General features: G+C 42.8%; 1 protein-coding gene across 1 annotated transcript in view; it reads right to left on the bottom strand.

The window, feature by feature from the left end:
- The window catches only part of LOC126187660 (protein scarlet-like), a 130,126-nt gene extending 114,895 nt beyond the window's left edge, over positions 1–15,231 (bottom strand). The window contains exons 1-2 of the mRNA XM_049928877.1: positions 15,193–15,231; positions 6,367–6,532 (exon numbers count right to left, since the gene is read on the bottom strand). The gene's annotated coding sequence lies outside the window, so the exon portion shown is untranslated. The remainder of the gene's footprint in view (positions 1–6,366; positions 6,533–15,192) is intronic.
- Between the last annotated feature and the right edge of the window lie 1,397 nt (positions 15,232–16,628).

Genomic DNA, 16,628 nt, shown 5'->3' on the forward strand with positions numbered 1-16,628 from the left:
AAAATAGCTGCTGTCTCCTCAGTTTTATTATGCAGGGTGATTCTTATTATTGTTTAAAAATCCTTGAAGTGACATAGATGACGCTGAGACAATTTAATAAAAGATACATGGGGTCACCAATGTCAAGAAATACCCCAAACATGGATGAGAAATGGTGAACATGTGATGTCACCAGATGATGCACTTCACCACACATGGAGTGGTTGGGTTTGGAGTGACTGAGTGATGCAATACTTGCATTTGAGCAAACTGTGCAAATTTTGAACTCCTTCTTTAAATGCAATCTGTTTTAAATAAATAAGTTGCAAAATGATTGTCCTCACTGTAATCAAGAAAAAGTTCTTCATATTTTGTGTTTCTTTACCTTATTTTTATTTACAAATATAATTTAGCAAAGAAAACATATGTCATTTACCAGGTGATGCAATTCAAAAGCTTATATTAGTTTATTTATGATACAGTATGGTAGGTTTTTGTTGTGCTGTACTTTGCAATAAAACAATGGAGACCATGAGAGCAATGAATAAAATTGTAGTAGCCACCAGAAAGATCGCGGGAGGCGCACATTGGCACGGCGCGTCATGGACTGTAGTTGCCGCAAGTAGAGTCCCGTCCACCAGAGGGCACGCCAGAATTCGGACGCGCCCTCTGCCGGCGTAACAACAAGAACAACAACAACTCCGGCAGGACAGGCGGAACACAGTCAGTCAACATCGGGCATGCCTAGGACACAGTCCCGGTCTACGCTAAGTGAAGTGCGACGTAACGTGAACAGTGTTACTACACAATTGGCGACGAGTAGGGTCGTTCTTTCGCGTGTTGCGTCGTTGTTCCGGTTTCGCAGTTTCTCCACGGCATGGAGGATTTGGTGCGGGTTTTGGTTGCGCAGCAGACGGAGCTCATGGCCACCATGAAACAAGTGCTTCCGGCGTTGCTCTCCACGCCGTCTGCTCCGGCGCCGTTCCCTCCTCACTTTCCCCCGTATGACGAGACGGCGGAGGATTGGGACGCATATGAACATCGCCTTCGGCAGCATTTCCAGGCGTTTCATGTTGCCGATGCGGAGGTATGTCGTGCTCTCTTCTTGTCTTGGATATCTCCCTCGCTGTATCAAGTTTTGCGGCAGCTAGCGCCGTTGCAGGAACCCTCGTCCTTGTCTTTTGACGCATTGTGTTCATTGCTGTCTTCATATTATCGCTGCCGCACGCATGTTGTGGCGGCTAGGGTCGAGTTCTATCAATGCAAGAAACAGCCCCATCAGTCTTACCAGGCGTGGGCCGCAACCCTGCACGGTCTTAGTCGCAAGTGTCATTTTGTCACGGAGCAGTCGCGGGAGTCGTATGCCCATGTTATGGTACGCGACGTCATTGTTCGTTCGGCCCCTGATAGGGAGGTCCGGCAACGGGCCCTGCAGTTAGAAGACCCTTCCCTCGAAGAAGTCCTGTCCATTGCTCAATCGTATGAAGTCTCTCACGCAGCAGGTCAACAGCTGGAAGCGTGATGCGACGTCGCGGAGGTTCAGGGCGGCGCGGCCGCGTCCACTGTGTCCGGGGTGGACGATGTGCGAGCGGTACAATCCGGCCGTTACGGCTGCTCCCGCGCGGCGCGTAAACAGAATTCCGGCCACCGGCCCCTGTTGCTGTCCTGTGCATCGTGCTATATACATCACGATCGGTCGAAGTGCCCCCAGCGTTGGGCCGTTTGTCGCAAATGTAATAAAACCGGTCACATTGCTAAAGTTTGCCGCTCAGCCTCAACAGAATCGAAGGAAGCAAGTACAGAGGACGTGGACGTTGACATTCAGGAAGTTTCATCGGGCCAGGCTCCCGACGCATCGGCACGCAAACTCTTTATCGAGGTGTCAGTTCGGTCGCGCCTGTTACAACTGCAAGTAGATACGGGCGCGGCAGTTTCGTTGTTGAATGCACAAACGTATTCCGACCTTGGATCGCCCCCGTTGGCGCCAGTTTACCGGCGTCTACGCGGTTATGGTAAACAGTTCATTCCCCTACTGGGTCAATTCACTACCGACGTGACTTACAAATCAGTCACTCGGCCTATTACTTTTATTGTTGTCAGTGATGCGAGCTCCGCTAACCTTTTTGGCCTGGATGCCTTTCAAGCTTTCGGTTTTTCTATCACTGACACCATACAGTTGGTCTCTGAAGACGTTCCCTATCACTCATTGGAATCTTTGATCTCAGACTTTCCAGATATTTTTGAGGGGGGCCTGGGGCGTGTTTCAGATTTTGAAGCTCACTTAACGTTGAAGGCGTCGGCTCGCCTGCGTTTTCTACGCGCGAGGCAGATCCCCTTGGCTCTCCACCCTCAGGTAAAGGGAGAGCTAGACCGGCTGACAGCCCTAGGGGTCGTTCTTCCCATTTCTTCCAGTGAGTGGGCTTCGCCCCTCGTTATTGTCAAGAAGCCCTCGGGAAAATTACGTCTTTGTGGCGATTTTAAGGCCACCATTAATTCCCAATTGGTGGTGGACACCTATCCTTTGCCTCGTGCTGATGAATTGTTCTCCGCCGTGGCGGGAGGCCACTATTTTTCGAAAATCGATCTGTCAGAGGCTTATCATCAGATACCACTTGATGAGGACTCCAAGCGGCTGGCAGTCGTCAACACCCCGTTTGGCCTTTACCAATACCAGCGGTTGGCTTTTGGAATATCCAGTGCCCCAGCGATATTCCAGTGTTATCTTGAGCATGTCACGTCGACAATCCCTCATTGTATTAATTACCTGGATGACATAATTGTCACGGGCCGCAGCACGACAGACCACTTGCACAACCTTCGCACCCTCTTTCTCAAATTCAGGTCTGTGGGCTTGCGTTGCAACCTGCATAAGTCAACCTCCTTCCAACCGTCCATTGAGTATGTGGGCTACACCATCTGTCGGCATGGCATCCAGCCACTAGGAAGTTTGGTCCAAGGTATCGTCAACCTTCCTTGGCCCACATCGCTGAAAGAGTTACAAGCTTTTTTAGGCAAGATAGCCTATTACCACCGGTTCATTCCCAGGGCTTCCACTATAGCCCACCCTCTGTACTGCCTTCTGTACAAGGATATTCCTTTTGATTGGTCGCCTGCATGCGAGCGAGCGTTCACCTCGTTGAAGGGCCTCCTCACGTCAGCCCCTTGTTTGGCTACTTTTGATCCCCATAAGCCGTTGGTCCTGGCTACGGGTGCTTCGCAGTATGGGGTGGGGGCGGTCCTGGCCCATCGCAACGCAGATGGTTCCGAGCAACCACTGGCGTTTGCGTCGAAAACGCTTAGTCCCGCGCAGGCCCATTACTCCCAGGTGGAAAAAGAGGCTTTGGCCATTGTCTACGCTGTTACCAAGTTTCACCCTTTCTTGTATGGCACGAAGTTTCAGTTAATCACTGACCATAAGCCGTTAATATCGTTATTTGGCCCCGCCTCTCAGATTCCGGATAGGGCGGCCCACAGACTACAGCGCTGGGCCTTGTTCCTCTCTAAGTACCATTATGACATTCGTTTTCGCCCTACAGGCCAGCATGCCAAAGCCGACGCTCTTTCCCGTCTTCTGGTGGGCCCGGACCCTACATTTGATCGAGAGGAGATTATGTGTTTTCATTTGGATGTGGTGTCCCGCCAGCCGGTTGATGGCTTCCCGATCACTAGTTCTCGCCAGGGAAACAGCGGCTGACCCGGTTCTCCGGCAAGTAGTTCGCCTCATTCAGCAGGGGTGGTCATCCCGCCCTCCAGGCCGGGCCTCGGACCCTCTTCGTAATTATTTTCTTCTACGAGACCGTCTCTCAGTCTTGGAAGGAGTTCTCCTTCTGGCTACCGATGATACAGCTCCTCGTGTGGTTGTTCCTGCAAGTTTGACGGGAAGTCCTCAAGTTATTACATGCGGGGCACTGGGGTGTTTCCCGTACTAAAACCTTGGCTCGCAGACATGTGTACTGGCTCGGTATTGACAGAGAAATTGAGCACTTGGTGGCCGCCTGTTCCCAGTGTGCGAGCCAACAAGCATCTCCCTGGGCAGTGTTCTCTTCATGGCCGCCGGCAACCCAGGCGTGGGAACGTGTTCACATCGATTTTGCGGGGCCGTTTCTCAATGGCTTTTGGCTCATTGTCATTGATGCGTATTCCCGATTCCCATATGTGGTTCGCTGCTCCTCAACCACTTCAGAAGTTGCAATCCAGGCACTCGCAAAAATCTTTTCTGTGGAAGGTCTGCCAATCACCCTGGTCTCGGACAATGGACCGCAGTTTCTTCCGCAGACCTTCCAGGATTTTTGTAGGCGCTTCGGTATTCGGCACGTTTGCTCTCCCCCCTTCCATCCACAATCGAATGGGGAAGCTGAGCGCATGGTGCACACCTTTAAGACGCAGATGAAAAAGTATGTGCACGAATTTCCTGCAGAGGAAGCATTGACGTTTTTCTTGACGGCATACCGGACCACACCAATGGGAGACCGCAGCCCCGCAGAGCTCCTCCATGGGCGTCAACCTAGGACTCTGCTGCACCTCCTCCAGCCTGGTCCTCGCCAGTCTTCCCAAAACAGAGTACCTGGCTTTCCACTGGGTATGTCAGTCTGGGCCTGTGGGTTTGGTCGCAATCCACGTTGGATACCGGTGGTGGTCCTGCACCGCCATGGCCGCCGGCTCTATACCTTGCAGGTGGGGGACCGGGTGGTACGTCGTCACCAAAATCAGCTACGTCCACGTTCGGGCACCCACCCTCCGACCTCTCGGACACCGGCTTCCCCATTGCCGGCACCTGTATTGGTTTCACAGGGGACGTTACCTCCTCTCCCCGCTGTGACTCTGCCGCACTGTGATGGTTCTCAGCCTTGTAGCCTCCAGTGGCTCCAGCACCGGCATCACCGTCATTCGAGCTGCCCCAGCGAGAGCCGGCCCGGTTTCGCAGGGGGCTAGTTCCTCTGTGGTCGTCCCTTCCCCTTCGTCCCCGCCACTGGGTCTTGCCCCTCCTGAGGTGGAACAGGATCCAGAGTTCGACAGCTTGTCGCCCGTTCTGTCCCGGGCTCCGGTTGTGGGACGACGGGGGCCTCTTCGTGTGGGTCACTTCCAGCCGTATTCGAAGGTTCCGGCTCGAGGGTTGGCAGATTCCCTCGACTCCGGCCATCCCATGGATGTGGAAGTCATCGCTCCTGCCCGACGCTCCACCTTCCGACGCAGTGGATCACAGTGGCTTCACCCCCCGAAGGAGGAGGAGTGTAGTAGCCACCAGAAAGATCGCGGGAGGCGCACATTGGCACGGCGCGTCATGGACTGTAGTTGCCGCAAGTAGAGTCCCGTCCACCAGAGGGCACGCCAGAATTCGGATGCGCCCTCTGCCGGCGTAACAACAAGAACAACAGCAACTCCGGCAGGACAGGCGGAGCACAGTCAGTCAACATCGGGCATGCCTAGGACACAGTCCCGGTCTACGCTAAGTGAAGTGCGACGTAACGTGAACAGTGTTACTACAAAAATAATAAATCTTAGCATAATATAAACATGTAGCTATTTAACACATTGAGAAAAATACTGCCTGCCAGAACCTTGAGCCCCACATGCTAATGTTGCGCATGTGAGCTCAGAGCCACACCTCCATACATGCCTCAGTTGAAACTTTTGGTCTGTCATACCTGATCCTTGCAACCCAAGTCAAGTAGAAGTACTTGACTTGTGATAAAATCACATGTTCAACATTTGTCATCCACTTTTGGGGTATTTCCCAACAATTGCAAGCCCATGTGTCTTGTATTAAATTAAGTATCTCAGCATCATCTACATTGCTTCCGCAGTTTTAAACATTAATAAGAATCACCCTGTATAGCTGTTGTTTATCTCCTATTAGTAGTTAATATTCACTTCCTTACAATGGTATTTTTTGAAAGAAATATTTTTTGCATTTGTAAATACTGGATCCTATTTATAGTATGTTATTACCTGTCACCTAGCTTTACAACAAATATTGTTACTTTCCATGTCGGTTACAGAAACTTTCAGTCCCTGAATCTATGTATTCAAATAATTTCTGGAAGGAGCATAAGAAAAATATGTTCCACGTTAATGTATATTTTGATTCATTCTCTTTCCCTGGAGAGTTTCCTTTGTGGTTGGAGCTATGTAACATAATGAATTAATGCTGCAGTGTAATAATACAGTTACACCACAGCATCAACAAGTATGTATGTATAAAAGTGGTCTCTGGTCTGAAGAAAAGAGATACCAATCTATCAGTCCTTGTTATGTGCTTATGTGATGCTTGCTGCCATGCCTACAAGATAAGTGTGCCGTGTTATCTCAGCCATTATTTACAGTCCGCCAAAGACTTTTCAGTAGTGTAAAAAAGATATGAAATAAAATCACATATATGTGCCTCACCATCATTCAACACACAAGTATAATCATTTATGCTCTTCCTCCATGGGATTAGATTTTTAATGTATGTCTTGCTGTCAGCAATATCTTTCTTGTATTTGACACTGATGTTGTACCAAGCTAAATCAAAGGACTCAGTAGATTCTTGTTTGAGTAATCCTGTGGCTTCCTAGAACAAAAATAATACAAGTGTCAGTCTTATCTATGAAGCAACACATTTTAAGTTATACACAAAAAGAATGCTGCAATTGCTGAACACCATGAAGTAAAATATGACAAACAGAATACATAGTGTTAAATTTCAAGGAAACTCTTACAAAATGAAGCTAAATTAATTTTATACTGTTTCATTAATAAACAGGATATATTTAATGAATTAAGTGAAAGTTTCAGTTGAAGCAGTTGTATCACAGCCAGACTGTTAGTATTTATTTATTCATTCAGAGATTATCTCACAATGATAAGCATTTGTCATCAAAATACAATGAAAAATGATAGTTCAGTATATTCTAATGATCATCTGTTATATGATTGTGACTGAGTGGTATGGAGCCATACTTTCTGGTGTCAGGATATCATAGCTGCTCTCCAACCTAGGCACTGTGGGTTTAATTGGCAGGCAAGACAGACAGGCACCTGTCAAAGATGAGGATAGCCATAGAAAATAGATGGAGTCCAGGAAAACTCTTTATTTCTTTATCAATCCAAGTAAGATTCAGATGCACACCCTCATTTTGCCAATGCAGCCTGGCATTGATTTACAGCATCTTCTTGTGGGTGTGGTGGTGGCAGCTATCCCTGATGGCTTTGCATGCTGCTGGAACGCAGCACATTGGCAAAGCACTGATTAGTGCTGACAGTGGCCAACTAAATCTAGTGTAGCATTCATGCTGATTGACTGCAGTTACAACAGCCAGCAGCAACCTGCTATAGACTCTTCGGATTCCTTGGGTAATGCAATAGCATCAGTCCTTGGACCCCAAATAATGTATCCAGCAGCTGGCTGGAAGAGGCAGTCTCACATGATGCATGGCTCTGCTAAACTCTGTTACTGAACTCTTTGTTGGAAATATCTTCACGTATAACTGTGATTACCACCCTCATGATACTAGGCAGAAGCATTACTCGCATGTCAATACAGTAAGTACAAACATTTGTAAGAGAGGAGTGTATGATACTGGCATAATGCTGTACAATCACATGCCATCCTATTTGAAACACTTGGAAAATTTACAAAAGTTTAAAGAGAAACTGAAAGGGTACTTGCTTGACCACTTCTTCTATTCTGTTTCTGAGTTTTTAGAGTACCAGGAAAGTGTTGTGTAATTGCTCAAACATTCTTAATAAGTCTATCATTTTATTTTATTATATTAAATTTGTCATCAATATTCAACATGTATTGAATAATTTTTAATTATTAATCCTTTGAAAATAACAATGTGTATGATGATGTATATACTGTCCCAACCTGACTTGTCCTACATCATTTGTGCAAAAATGTACATAAACACGATTTACAGGACCAATAAAGAAATACAAACACAAATACATCATGTCTCCCTATTTGCAGCATCGTCATGCTGAATTGCCTTATTTTGTGTCAGCAATAGCTTGCATGAATGATAGATGCAGTGCTACATTACATGTCTTTCCCAGTCTTGCCACCCACAGATGTAATGCCATGGGTGTTTAACAAGTCAGATGTGTCATTAGCGATGTTCTTTAAGGATGGTAAGTGGATGTCAATGTCCCAAACTTCCTACATGTCACAGCAGTCTACTCACACAATAGTGATATAGGTACGCATGGATTATATAAGTATGTTTTTGCAATGATAAGACAGGTAGTCACCCATGGCCTTCCTGCAGGAATCATCCCAGCATTCACCTGAAATTATTTAGGAAAAATAAATGAGTATGGCATTTTAGTGAATAATAGTGTATCTAATCAAATGTTTTTGATAAATGTTTCCCTCAGATAATTTTCCTTGATTCATTATTCATGCCTCAAGGTTCTTCTTCATGATGAGGTATATATAACATGATGGATGAATGAATGTATGTGTACAAAACAAATGAAATGTAAATAGATAGATGAAAAATCTATCCACTAAGAGGTGGGAGGGCAACACACACTAGCTTTCAGAGCCAGTGGCTCCTTCTTCTGCAAAGGAGTTGAAGGGAAATGAAAAGGAGTGAAGGAAAAGGACTGGAGAGGTTTAGGGAAAGAGGTACAGCTCAGAAAAGTCACCCAGAGCCCTGGGTCAGGGGAAACTTACTGGATGGGATGAAAAGGAAAGACTGATTGTTGGGGACTGCACCGGATGAGATTTGAAAACCTGAGAGCTTAAATGTGGAAGACAGGATAATATGGAAGATAGAGATTACTATTAAAACATTGTACACTTGTTAAGAGGAGTGAAAAGTTAAGTGCATTGTATGTAAAGAGCTACATTGTATGTTGTCTGTAACTATAATAGGTTAATCACACAGTTTCTTGGGATTGACAAATTTTTATTGACATTTTGTGCACAATCATGCATTGTTGGTGCTGGCTCCCAACAAAATGCTGAAAGGTTCATGTAAACGTGGAGACCCTCTGAAGGGGACTGATAAACAGAACACATCTGTCATCAGAGTGAAAGCTGCTATTTCAGAGACTGCATCATTAGTTCATCTTCATCCTGACACAACTCTTGCAGTTATGGTGGATGCATCATCAACTGCCATTTGAGTCGAATTAAAACTGTAAATACACCATAATTACCAAACCCTACTTCTTTGGTGAGTGGATTGCCCACATTGGCATCCCCTCTCCAGCAGTACCAAAAAAGACAAACAGTTCAAGCTATACCTGTTTAAATCAGTTTCAGCAGTACTTGTCATGAACTGAATTTGAAACTGTTCCTACAACCGTGTTGCCCTTGGAATGGCTCTACCCACAGTTTAACACCTCACTTGGATGCCATGCCGCAGTGCATTGGACTTGCAGCCCCTCTACTGTCTTACTAGATCTCAACATTAGTGTATGAAAAGACAGTTCAATTGCCTGGAGAGTTCTTCATTACATGTCAAATAATAATACTGCAGCCTCAGACTTTGCACAGTATCTATGCTCACAGATTTGTAAGCTCTGGCCAACTGTTTCAAAAGAACATTATATCCAAAGAGAGTTCATTTTCTATAGCTTACAGTCATGCAAACAGATTTTTGATGAACACGACACTATTCAAAAACCTTTCCAGCCACTTTATAATGATCCATATGTAGCATGCCACAACAGAACATTTAAGTTCAATTCAATCGAATTCATTTTATTATCATCCATTTTATCATAGCAAGACATAGGAATTGTCATATGGAAAGAGAGAGAGAGAGATAAAGCACAATTTATATTTTTAACAATTAAGAGAAATAACATTTTCTTAATTGCACTTTGACATTTTCTTGATTATACTTCATACATTTTGTCTTCTTTGTACATGAAAGATGAATAGAAAAACAAGGTTTATATAAAGGTTTATACAAAAAAATATTCCATTAAGGGAAATAACATTTTCTAATCACTGGTAGACTTTAACATTTTCTTGATTACACTTTACATATTTTGTCTTCTTTTTACATGCAAGATGAATAAAACGCAAGTGTATACCTGTCCTTTTTTCCCCCTGAGGTAAGTCTTTCTGCTCCCGGGATTGGAATGACTCCTTACCCTCTCCCTTAAAACCCACATCCTTTTGTCTTTCCCTCTCCTTCCCTCTTTCCTGATGAAGCAACTGTTTGTTGCGACAGCTTGAATTTTGTGTGTATATTTGTGTTTGTTTGCGTGTCTATCGACCTGGCAGAGCTTTTGTTTGGTAAGTCTCAAAATCTTTGTTTTTACACAAAGGTTTTAGTTTGATATCAGTGGGTCTTCCGTCATAATATCCACTGACTTACTTATGTCAGTCAATTCATCTTTTGCAACAAAACTTTTATTGTTATTTTAACCAAACATGTTTCACCTAATTTTATCAAGCACCTTTAATGGTCCTGTGGCTCTCCTGTAGCACTTATGGCTTCAGATTACATTGATAAATTTTCAATCAACTGAATATCATAACTTAACTGTTCGCTGCATTTAACCTTGCTGCTTGAGCTTTGCAGTGCATTTGACCTTGCTGCTAAATCTTCTTGAAACTTACAATAAATTGCCACAAATCTGCTCAAACCATCCCATTAAATTTTCATAAAGTCAAACTGTAAAACTGATTAACAGTCAACCAATCTAAATCATGTAAAAGAATTCTGTGAGCTGAGCAATACCAATATCAGTTTGCAATAAAATACACTCCTGGAAATTGAAATAAGAACACCGTGAATTCATTGTCCCAGGAAGGGGAAACTTTATTGACACATTCCTGGGGTCAGATACATCACATGATCACACTGACAGAACCACAGGCACATAGACACAGGCAACAGAGCATGCACAATGTCGGCACTAGTACAGTGTATATCCACCTTTCGCAACAATGCAGGCTGCTATTCTCCCATGGAGACGATCGTAGAGATGCTGGATGTAGTCCTGTGGAACGGCTTGCCATGCCATTTCCACCTGGCGCCTCAGTTGGACCAGCGTTCGTGCTGGACGTGCAGACCGCGTGAGACGACGCTTCATCCAGTCCCAAACATGCTCAATGGGGGACAGATCCGGAGATCTTGCTGGCCAGGGTAGTTGACTTACACCTTCTAGAGCACGTTGGGTGGCACGGGATACATGCGGACGTGCATTGTCCTGTTGGAACAGCAAGTTCCCTTGCCGGTCTAGGAATGGTAGAACGATGGGTTCGATGACGGTTTGGATGTACCGTGCACTATTCAGTGTCCCCTCGACGATCACCAGTGGTGTACGGCCAGTGTAGGAGATCGCTCCACACACCATGATGCCGGGTGTTGGCCCTGTGTGCCTCGGTCGTATGCAGTCCTGATTGTGGCGCTCACCTGCACGGCGCCAAACACGCATACGACCATCATTGGCACCAAGGCAGAAGCGACTCTCATCGCTGAAGACGACACGTCTCCATTCGTCCCTCCATTCACGCCTGTCGCGACACTACTGGAGGCGGGCTGCACGATGTTGGGGCGTGAGCGGAAGACGGCCTAACGGTGTGCGGGACTGTAGCCCAGCTTCATGGAGACGGTTGCGAATGGTCCTCGCCGATACCCCAGGAGCAACAGTGTCCCTAATTTGCTGGGAAGTGGCGGTGCGGTCCCCTACGGCACTGCGTAGGATCCTACGGTCTTGGCGTGCATCCGTGCGTCGCTGCGGTCCGGTCCCAGGTCGACGGGCACGTGCACCTTCCGCCGACCACTGGCGACAACATCGATGTACTGTGGAGACCTCACGCCCCACGTGTTGAGCAATTCGGCGGTACGTCCACCCGGCCTCCCGCATGCCCACTATACGCCCTCGCTCAAAGTCCGTCAACTGCACATACGGTTCACGTCCACGCTGTCGCGGCATGCTACCAGTGTTAAAGACTGCGATGGAGCTCCGTATGCCACGGCAAACTGGCTGACACTGACGGCGGTGGTGCACAAATGCTGCGCAGCTAGCGCCATTCGACGGCCAACACCGCGGTTCCTGGTGTGTCCGCTGTGCCGTGCGTGTGATCATTGCTTGTACAGCCCTCTCGCAGTGTCCGGAGCAAGTATGGTGGGTCTGACACACCGGTGTCAATGTGTTCTTTTTTCCATTTCCAGGAGTGTAATTATATTCATGATCTTACTTATTATTCCTATGTACACTGATTATTAGCTTGTAAGATGGTAACTATATTTGCTGCATTTTAATTCTTCTTGCATATGAATTTATTGAAATTTATTAATTGTATATAAATGAATGACTATTTAATCACTGTTTTTACTGTTTCTGAATTTATTAAGGCCTTAAAAAATGAAAAATAAACCCTCAGATTCAATGCATATTTCTGTATCTAACTGCTTGTGTTGCTTCAGTGATTGCTGAACAGCCATTATGTTTCATAATCAGTATTATACTTCTGTCACCTATCAGAAAATTAACATTTCTGATGATATCAAGAAATAATATGCTTGCATTCACTCATTCAAATATTCATTTGTTAACACACATTATTCCATGAATCTCATCATGACAGGAGCTTTCAGGGATGTGGAATGAATTACATTATACATTTAGTCAAACAAAAATTTTCAGAGTCTAAAAGCATGTCACACACCATTTGTCATGTGCATTCATGAATTTCCTGTAGAAGCCTGTTAAAAAATCTGGATATACTAACTATTGCTTCTCAGTTATTTATTCTACAACAAAATTTCTTGTAAATAATATATCTCTTTTCCTACAAACAGCTCAGTTCACAAAATCAGTACTATGAGCAAGAAAAATCTACATAAAGGGTTAAAGTTACTTTAGTTCTGATACTTCAAACAAAGCATTTACATAACTTCACTCAAAAGACTATCAGTTGTCAATATGCTAGAAAAGTCAAAACCTGTTTAATACAAAATTAGAGTTATGCAGAATTTACATTCATGAGTCCATATACTTCGTTTCATACTGAACAGTACTTCTCTGGTTATAGAATAGTGTTTACCTAGGCAGCAACTCAGAGCCAATGAAAACAGTGGTAACTCTATTATTTTACTACACTCTCTTCTAAAGTTGATTGTCTGCAATTCTGTATTAATTTTATTGTTGTAATTTTATCATTCCAGTCTCGGAAACTGACATACAGCTGGGAGAGCAGTGTGCTGACCACATGCCCCTCCATATCCGCATCCAATGATGCCTATGGGCTGAGGATAACATGGCGGCTGGTTGGTACCATTGGGCCTTCATGGCCTGTTCAGGAGGAGTTTAGCTTTTTTTTAGTTTTTAAATTTTATCATAAACTTAATGCTGTCTGTCCAGTCATGGCTAGTGAATGACATAGACTTAAAAGTAATGATAATTGTAGAAGGAGTGGTTAATTAAGTGTTCTTTTACATTGTTTGTGAATGTCTGGGACTTTCAATATCTTACCTGATGTCTATTGATAGTCAGCTACAGACTTTTGCATCAAAAAATAAAAGTCCATTCTGAAGCCTAGATAATTGTGAATTAGTTACAAGCTTCTATGCTTACTATCACGTCTGAATATGATATACTTGAGTTTACTCAGTGGTCATTATACAAAAGTCATCATTACAGTTTTAAAAATGAGTTTTGACTTATTTAGGGAATCAGTTATGTAATTGAAACTAAAGGTAGTCAAGAATGAGACACCACATCTGCTGTTTTCCATTACCCTGTTTTACTTAGTAAGATGGGGCAGAGTTTGACACTGAATTGCTATGTAGAAAGAAATAGGATTAAAATTCTTATTCAGTTAACCTAATTTAGATTTTCTGTAAACTACTTACAGCAACTTCTGGAATAGTTGCATCAATAATGAAATGGCTGATTTCCTGTCCTTGGCCACTTAGGCTAGTCTTTCATTTTCAAAGATCTTGCTGGTGATGAAACATTACACTATAAACTTCTCTCCATACTGCAATTAATTTTAGTCTCATGGTAAGGTGGCAGACAAATTTCTGTTACTGTTGTGCCAGAACTGCTGTTCATGGAATTTGTATAAACAGGGAGATGGAGAGAAAGAGGGAGATGGATATGGAGAGAAGCAGCAGCAAAGTGAAAATGTTCCATTGTTTTTCCTCAATTTTCTAAATAAACATAGAATAACTGTTTTTGGTCACAAATAACATGATATGTTTGTATTAGTGTAGCAGTACCAAATCTGCTAAGGCTGTATTCTGAAACCATGGACAAATACCATGCAGTTGTCCTGTGGCTTGTTTTGATGTTAAATATGTCCTATGTGAAATACCATGGTTAAGATTGAGTAAGTTATTGTCTAAAATTAGTAAAAGGAAAATGTAAAGTGCACAATTTTACGTACTGTAGTCACTGACTTGAGACATTGTCTGACAGAAAATAGCATTATTAAGCTGATGTATGTGATTTTGGAACTCTGACTTTTAGTGTAATGTCCTGCCTCTCATAATTTAGAAGAATCTGAGCTATTCAGCCACTTAATACTTGTTCATTATGAAATAGTATGGTAAGTATTATAATATATTATTTGTGAGAGATGAAGTATATTGCATTTTAATACAGTTTTGTAGTATCCATATACTCATATAGTGTGCACTGCACCGTCTGTTTTTCTTTTAAATTCTTATACTGAATTCTTGGTGGATACATTTATAATGAGTGATTTGACATTACTGTTGCCAGGAATACAGGCTTATGGACCAGCAATGACAAGCCATTATTGTGTATTAAGGAAACAACGGAGCAAGTATATAGTATTATTCAGATACTAGAACTAATTTATAATCAGTTTCCAGTTTGGATTTTTTTAAGATACTTAGGAAAGTATATTTGACACTGTAGATGTATTCATGCATAGATGACCAAGAACAGTTATCCTGAAGGAATTTTATGTTGCCTTAGTGTTGCCTTCATACAGATATGAACACTTTCTGTCAAAGAATGGAGTGTTGTGATATCAATTAAGCCTTCTAGAACTTTTCATGTCTCACAACAGCAACAGAGATTTCTCTGTCACTTTACCATAACAAGGTATGAAGCTAAAAAAAAGCTCTAGAATACAGTCTATAAATGTTATGTGTATTACAATCAAAGCACATACATATACATAAGTTTATCATGTGAAATTCAGTTGTTCTAAGCAGATGGGCGCCAAAGAAATAAAATAAAAGTGAATGTTTCGGTTTCTACATTTAGTTAGATTTAACTTACAGTGACAACACCTGCTTCACTGCACTGTGCCCTGCTGACTTGCTGTGTAGGATTGAGATGCATTTTTTTAAAAAAAGAATTTTACTTGTTTAAATAATTTGAGGAGTGAAGAGTCCCCCCTTCTATGCCTCCTTTCAGTCTTTAAAAATGGTTAAACTACAATAAATGACATGCATGCATTTTTGTCAGGTATAGATAGATGCTGTGGCTTTCAAATACACTAAGTTAACACTCATGAAGCACAGCTAACTTGCTGTGAGGTGAATGACATTGTCTGAAGAATGCTGCATACTTATGCTGTCAGATAAAATGTAAACCTCAAGATAAGATAGGTACTGTTTGATGAACTTCAAGCAGTGTTAAGCAACAAGCCATGTTGGGGCCACACTGTGCAGTTACATTACTTCTTTTGTTCAGAAGAAGAATATTTTCATCTTATTCATTAAATCAAGAAATTTGGAGACAAGTGTGAACACAATATTTCTGAAACATTGGTACTTATAGCTGATATCAGTAGACACTATAAGAGAAAATAAATTTACTTACCATTGACTTATCTAAGGATGAGGCTTTAGAAGAATGTTATGCACTTTGCATAAATTTTGTATAACTTTGTCACATACAATGCAAGTATACATGTTATTCTGACTGTGAAAATATTTCAGTCAAAACAGTAGATAGTGCACTCTTTAATTCATTCATTTATTCTTACACTGTGTTTCATAGTAAAGAGCATAAAACAATTTAAGTAAGTAATGCCATTCAAAAGTAATTACTATTAAGTAAAAAACTTTAAAAATGTAGAAAAAGAAATTACTCATTTCATGGAATTTTAAGACAAGACATTTTAATGTTTGAGGAATAATATTTTAAGAGACTTATAAGTATTGCACTCACCTAAAAACCAAAGAGTAGTCAAAATCCACTGGGACTTTCACTGACAGAAAACTAATGCTAAGAGTTAGTGACAGGCAAAACTTACGCAAAAAAAGAAAATATCCATGAAAGCAATTAGTGTTGTGAAGATTTTTAGTAAAGAAAAAACTACCCAAGGAAGCAACAGCAGATGGAAATGTATAGAAAAGCATAAAAGTGCTACCTTCCAGATCCTTCTTCTGTCATCAAATGACTGAGTCAAAGAGCCATGCAAACATGGAAAGTAGAAAGACATGCACTGAGGGACAATAAATTTGGGTTGGTAAAACCAGCTATCCAGTGTGATGTACCTCTCACTGTTCTCTCCAGTAGGATGAAAACATTTTGATTTTACTTCAAATATGACACTGTCCTTTCATACATTGCTCCATGTTCCAGGAGGAGGACCACTCCATTTGTGGTGCCTGTGGCACATGAATCACTCTGTGTGAGATTTTCACTGAGTTTATCTTATATTTTGATGGGAGATCAGAAGTAATCAATACATGAGGATATGCTTT

Source organism: Schistocerca cancellata, chromosome 5 (assembly GCF_023864275.1).
Source record: "Schistocerca cancellata isolate TAMUIC-IGC-003103 chromosome 5, iqSchCanc2.1, whole genome shotgun sequence".
NCBI lineage: Eukaryota > Metazoa > Arthropoda > Insecta > Orthoptera > Acrididae > Schistocerca > Schistocerca cancellata.